The following is a 7,662-nucleotide window of genomic DNA, read 5'->3' on the forward strand; positions in this document are numbered from 1 at the left end:
CGTGCTCTGCACCCTACCCCCGCCCTGTGGTGAAACTGATGTCCCCTTCTCCAAAAATGTACTCAATGGGACCGTAATGATGCAACCACACACAATGTGACCTGCTGTGGAGGAGAAACGAGTTAGTACATTTCAAACATGAAAAAGGTCATTTTAAAATCAACATGAAAAACCAAATTTCCAAAAGTATAAAACACAAAAAAATGATTACCAAAGAAAGAAAACGTATCGTGCTCTGCACCCTCCTCCCGCCCTGTGGTGCAACTGATGTCACTTTCTCCAAAAATGTACTCAATGTCACCGTAATGTTGCAACCACACACAATGTGACCTGCTGTGAGGGAAAAACGAGTTAGTACATTTCAAACATGAAAAAGGTCATTTTAGAATCAACATGAAAAACCAAAATTCCAAAAGTATAATACACAAAAAAATGCTTACCGAAGAAAGCAAATGTATCGTGCTCTGCACCCACCACCCGCCCTGTGGTGCAACTGATGTGCCATTCTCCAATATGGTACTCAATATGACCGTAATGTTGCAACCACACAAAAGTTGACCTGCTGTGAGCAGAAAACGAGTTACGACATTTCAAACATGAAAAAGGTCATTTTAAAATCAACATGAAAAACCAAATTTCCAAAAGTATAAAACACAAAAAAATGATTACCAAAGAAAGAAAACGTGTCGTGCTCTGCACCCTCCTCCCGCCCTGTGGTGCAACTGATGTCCCTTTCTCCAAAAATGTACTCAATGTCACCGTAATGTTGCAACCACACACAATGTGACGTGCTGTGAGGGAAAAACGAGTTAGTACATTTCAAACATGAAAAAGGTCATTTTAAAATCAACATGAAAAACCAAAAATCCAAAAGTATAATACACAAGAAAATGCTTACCGAAGAAAGAAAATGTATCGTGCTCTGCACCCTCCACCCGGCCTGTGGTGCAACTGATGTCCCTTTCTCCAAAAATGTACTCAATGGGACCGTAATGTTGCAACCACACACAATGTGACCTGCTGTGAGGGAAAAACGAGTTAGTACATTTCAAACATGAAAAAGGTCATTTTAAAATCAACATGAAAAACCAAAATTCCAAAAGTATAATACACAAAAAAATGCTTACCGAAGAAAGAAAATGTATCGTTCTCTGCACCCTCCCCCCGCCCTGTGGTGAAACTGATGTCCCTTTCTCCAAAAATGTACTCATTGGGACCGTAACGATACAACCACACACAATGTGACCTGCTGTGAGGGAGAAACGAGTTAGTACATTTCAAACATGAAAAAGGTCATTTTAAAATCAACATGAAAAACCAAATTTCCAAAAGTATAAAACACAAAAAAATGATTACCAAAGAAAGAAAACGTGTCGTGCTCTGCACCCTCCTCCCGCCCTGTGGTGCAACTGATGTCCCTTTCTCCAAAAATGTACTCAATGCCACCGTAATGTTGCAACCACACACAATGTGACCTGCTGTGAGGGAAAAACGAGTTAGTACATTTCAAACATGAAAAAGGTCATTTTAGAATCAACATGAAAAACCAAAATTCCAAAAGTATAATACACAAAAAAATGCTTACCGAAGAAAGCAAATGTATCGTGCTCTGCACCCTCCATCCGCCCTGTGGTGCAACTGATGTCCCTTTCTCCAATATGGTACTCAATATGACCGTAATGTTGCAACCACACAAAAGTTGACCTGCTGTGGGCAGGAAACGAGTTACGACATTTCAAACATGAAAAAGGTCATTTTAAAATCAACATGAAAAACCAAATTTCCAAAAGTATAAAACACAAAAAAATGATTACCAAAGAAAGAAAACGTATCGTGCTCTGCACCCTCCTCCCGCCCCGTGGTGCAACTGATGTCCCTTTCTCCAAGAATGTACTCAATGTCACCGTAATGTTGCAACCACACACAATGTGACCTGCTGTGAGGGAAAAACGAGTGAGTACATTTCAAACATGAAAAAGGTCATTTTAAAATCAACATGAAAAACCAAAAATCCAAAAATATAATACACAAGAAAATGCTTACCGAAGAAAGAAAATGTATCGTGCTCTGCACCCTCCACCCGCCCTGTGGTGCAACTGATGTCCCTTTCTCCAAAAATATACTCAATGGGACCGTAATGTTGCAACCACACACAACGTGACCTGCTGTGAGGGAAAAACGAGTTAGTACATTTCAAACATGAAAAAGGTCATTTTAAAATCAACATGAAAAACCAAAATTCCAAAAGTGTAATACACAAAAAAATGCTTACCGAAGAAAGAAAATGTATCGTGCTCTGCACCCTCCACCCGCCCTGTGGTGCAACTGATGTCCCTTTCTCCAAAAATGTACTCAATGGGACCGTAATGTTGCAACCACACACAATGTGACCTGCTGTGAGGGAAAAACGGGTTAGTACATTTCAAACATGAAATAGGTCATTTTAAAATCAACATGAAAAACCAAAATTCCAAAAGTATAATACACAAAAAAATGCTTACCGAAGAATGAAAATGTATCGTGCTCTGCACCCTCCACCCGCCCTGTGGTGCAACTGATGTCCCTTTCTCCAAAAATGTACTCAATGGGACCGTAATGTTGCAACCACACACAATGTGACCTGCTGTGAGGGAAACACGAGTTAGTACATTTCAAGCATGAAAAAGATCATTTTAAAATCAACATGAGAAACAAAAATTCCAAAAGTATAATACACAAAAAAATGCTTACCGAAGAAAGAAAATGTATCGCGCTCTCCACCCTCCACCCGCTCTGTGGTGCAACTGAAGTCCATTTCTCCAAAATGGTACTCAATATGACCGTAATGTTGCAACCACACAAAAGTTGACCTGCTGTGAGGGAAAAACGAGTTAGTACATTTCAAACATGAAAAAGGTCATTTTAAAATCAACATGAAAAACCAAAATTCCAAAAGTATAATACACAAAGAATGCTTACCGAAGAAAGAAAATGTATCGTGCTCTGCACCCTCCTACCACCCTGTGGTGCAACTGATGTCCCTTTCTCCAAAAATGTACTCAATGGGACCGTAATGTTGCAACCACACACAATGTGACCTGCTGTGAGGGAAAAACGAGTTAGTACATTTCAAACATGAAAAAGATCATTTTAAAATCAACATGAGAAACCAAAATTCCAAAAGTATAATACACAAAAAAATGCTTACCGAAGAAAGAAAATGTATCACGCTCTGCACCCTCCACCCGCCCTGTGGTGCAACTGATGTCCCTTTCTCCAAAATGGTACTCAATATGACCGTAATGTTGCAACCACACAAAAGTTGACCTGCTGTGAGGGAAAAACGAGTTAGTACATTTCAAACATGAAAAAGGTCATTTTAAAATCAACATGAAAAACCAAAATTCCAAAAGTATAATACACAAAAAATTGCCTACCGATGAAAGAAAATGTATCGTGCTCTGCACCCTCCACCCGCCCTGTTGTGCAACTGATGTCCCTTTCTCCAAAAATGTACTCAATGGGACCGTAATGTTGCAACCACACACAATGTGACCTGCTGTGAGGGAAAAACGAGTTAGTACATTTCAAACATGAAATAGGTCATTTTAAAATCAACATGAAAAACCAAAATTCCAAAAGTATAATACACAAAAAAATGCTTACCGAAGAAAGAAAATGTATCGTGCTCTGCACCCTCCACCCGCCCTGTGGTGCAACTGATGTCCCTTTCTCCAAAAATGTACTCAATGTGACCGTAATGTTGCAACCACACACAATGTGACCTGCTGTGAGGGAAAAACGAGTTAGTACATTTCAAACATGAAAAAGATCATTTTAATATCAACATGAGAAACCAAAATTCCAAAAGTATAATACACAAAAAAATGCTTACCGAAGAAAGATAATGTATCGCGCCCTCCACCCTCCACCCGCCCTGTGGTGCAACTGATGCCCCTTTCTCCAAAATGGTACTCAATATGACCGTAATGTTGCAACCACACAAAAGTTGACCTGCTGTGAGGCAAAAACGAGTTAGTACATTTCAAACATGAAAACGTCATTTTAAAATCAACATGAAAAACCAAAATACCAAAAGTATAATACACAAAAAAATGCTTACCGAAGAAAGAAAATGTATCGTGCTCTGCACCCTCCTACCACCCTGTGGTGCAACTGATGTCCCTTTCTCCAAAAATGTACTCAATGGGAACGTAATGTTGCAACCACACACAATGTGACCTGCTGTGAGGGAAAAACGAGTTAGTACATTTCAAACATGAAAAAGGTCATTTTAAAATCAACATGAAAAACCAAAATTCCAAAAGTATAATACACAAAAAAATGCTCACCGAAGAAAGAAAATGTATCGTGCTCTGCACCCTCCTCCCGCCCTGTGGTGCAACTGATGTCCCTTTCTCCAAAAATGTACTCAATGGGACCGTAATGTTGCAACCACACACAAGTTGACCTGCTGTGAGGAAAAAACGAGTTAGTACATTTCAAAAATGAAAAAGGTCATTCTAAAATCAACATGAAAAACCAAATTTCCAAAAGTATAATACACAAAAAAATGCTTACCGAAGAAAGAAAATGTATCGTGCTCTGCACCCTCCACCCGCCCTGTGGTGCAACTGATGTCCCTTTCTCCAAAAATGTACTCAATGGGACAGTAATGTTGCAACCACACACAATGTGACCTGCTGTGAGGGAAAAACGAGTTAGTACATTTCAAACATGAAAAAGGTCATTTTAAAATCAACATGAAAAACCAAATTTCCAAAAGTATAATACACAAAAAAATGCTTACCGAACAAAGAAAATGTATCGTGCTCTGCACCCTCCACACGCCCTGTGGTGCAACTGATGTCCCTTTCTCCAAAAATGTACTCAATGGGACCGTAACGTTGCAACCACACACAATGTGACCTGCTGTGAGGGAAAAACGAGTTATTACGTTTCAAACTTGAAAAAAGTCATTTTAAAATCAACATGAAAAACCAAATTTCCAAAAGTATAATACACAAAAAAATGCTCACCGAAGAAAGAAAATGTATCGTGCTCTGCACCCTCCTCCCGCCCTGTGGTGCAACTGATGTCCTTTCTCCAAAAATGTACTCAATGGGACCGTAATGTTGCAACCACACACAATGTGACCTGCTGTGAGGGAAAAACGAGTTAGTACATTTCAAACATGAAAAAGGTCATTTTAAAATCAACATGAAAAACCAAAATTCCAAAAGTATAATACACAAAAAAATGCTCACCGAAGAAAGAAAATGTATCGTGCTCTGCACCCTCCACCCGCCTTGTGGTGCAACTGATGTCCCTTTCTCCAAAAATGTACTCAATGGGACCATAATGTTGCAACCACACACAATGTGACCTGCTGTGAGGGAAAAACGAGTTAGTACATTTCAAACATGAAAAAGGTCATTTTAAAATCAACATGAAAAACCAAAAATCCAAAAGTATAGTACACAAGAAAATGCTTACCGAAGAAAGAAAATGTATCGTGCTCTGCACCCTCCACCTGCCCTGTGGTGCAACGGATGTCCCTTTCTCCAAAAATGTACTCAATGGGACCGTAATGTTGCAACCACACACAATGTGACCTGCTGTGAGGCAAAAACGAGTTAGTACATTTCAAACATGAAAAAGGTCATTTTAAAATCAACATGAAAAACCAAAATTCCAAAAGTATAATACACAAAAAAATGCTTACCGAAGAAAGAAAATGTATCGTGCTCTGCACCCTCCACCCGCCCTGTGGTGCAACAGATGTCCCTTTCTCCAAAAATGTACTCAATGGGACCGTAATGTTGCAACCACACACAATGTGACCTGCTGTGAGGGAAAAACGGGTTAGTACATTTCAAACATGAAATAGGTCATTTTAAAATCAACATGAAAAACCAAAATTCCAAAAGTATAATACACAAAAAAATGCTTACCGAAGAAAGAAAATGTATCGTGCTCTGCACCCTCCACCCGCCCTGTTGTGCAACTGATGTCCCTTTCTCCAAAAATGTACTCAATGGGACCGTAATATTGCAACCACACACAATGTGACCTGCTCTGAGGGAAAAACGAGTTAGTACATTTCAAACATGAACAAGATCTTTTTAAAATCAACATGAGAAACCAAAATTACAAAAGTATAATACACAAAAAAATGCTTACCGAAGAAAGAAAATGTATCGCGCTCTGCACCCTCCACCCGCCCTGTGGTGCAACTGATGTCCCTTTCTCCAAAATGGCACTCAATATGACCGTAATATTGCAACCACACAAAAGTTGACCTGCTGTGAGGGAAAAACGAGTTAGTACATTTCAAACATGAAAAAGGTCACTTTAAAATCAACATGAAAAACCAAAATTCCAAAAGTATAATACACAAAAAAATGCTTACGGATGAAAGAAAATGTATCGTGCTCTGGACCCTCCACCCGCCCTGTGGTGCAACTGATGTCCCGTTCTCCAAAAATGTACTCAATGGGACCGTAATGTTGCAACCACACACAATGTGACCTGCTGTGAGGGAAAAACGAGTTAGTACATTTCAAACATAAAAAAGGTCATTTAAAAATCAACATGAAAAACCAAAATTTAAAAAGTATAATACACAAAAAAATGCTTACCGAAGAAAGAAAATGTATCGTGCTCTGCACCCTCCACCCGCCCTGTGGTGCAACTGATGTCCCTTTCTCCAAAATGGTACTCAATATGACCGTAATGTTGCAACCACACAAAAGTTGACCTGCTGTGAGGGAAAAACGAGTTAGTACATTTCAAACATGAAAAAGGTCATTTTAAAATCAACATGAAAAACAGAATTTCCAAAAGTATAATACACAAAAAAATGCTTACCGATGAAAGAAAATGTATCATGCTCTGGACGCTCCACCCGCCCTGTGGTGCAAGTGATGTCCCTTTCTCCAAAAATGTACTCAATGGGACCGTAATGTTGCAACCACACACAATGTGACCTGCTGTGAGGGAAAAACGAGTTAGTACATTTCAAACATGAAAAAGGTCATTTTAAAATCAACATGAAAAACCGAAATTCCAAAAGTATAATACACAAAGAATGCTTACCGAAGAAAGAAAATGTATCGTGCTCTGCACCCTCCTACCACCCTGTGGTGCAACTGATGTCCCTTTCTCCAAAAATGTGCTCAATGGGACCGTAATGTTGCAACCACACACAATGCGACCTGCTGTGAGGGAAAAGCGAGTTAGTACATTTCAAACATGAAAAAGGTCATTTTAAAATCAACATGAAAAACCAAAATTCCAAAAGTATAATACACAAAAAAATGCTCACCGAAGAAAGAAAATGTATCGTGCTCTGCACCCTCCTCCCGCCCTAAGGTGCAACTGATGTCCCTTTCTCCAAAAATGTACTCAATGGGACCGTAATGTTGCAAACACACACAATGTGACCTGCTGTGAGGGAAAAACGAGTTAGTACATTTCAAACATGAAAAAGATCATTTTAAAATCAACATGAGAAACCAAAATTCCAAAAGTATAATACACAAAAAAATGCTTACCGAAGAAAGAAAATGTATCACGCTCTGCACCCTCCACCCGCCCTCTGGTGCAACTGATGTCCCTTTCTCCAAAATGGTACTCAATATGACCGTAATGTTGCAACCACACAAAAGTTGACCTGCTGTG

The sequence above is a fragment of the Schistocerca piceifrons genome, unplaced genomic scaffold, assembly GCF_021461385.2.
Source record: "Schistocerca piceifrons isolate TAMUIC-IGC-003096 unplaced genomic scaffold, iqSchPice1.1 HiC_scaffold_1887, whole genome shotgun sequence".
NCBI classification, from domain to species: Eukaryota; Metazoa; Arthropoda; class Insecta; order Orthoptera; family Acrididae; genus Schistocerca; species Schistocerca piceifrons.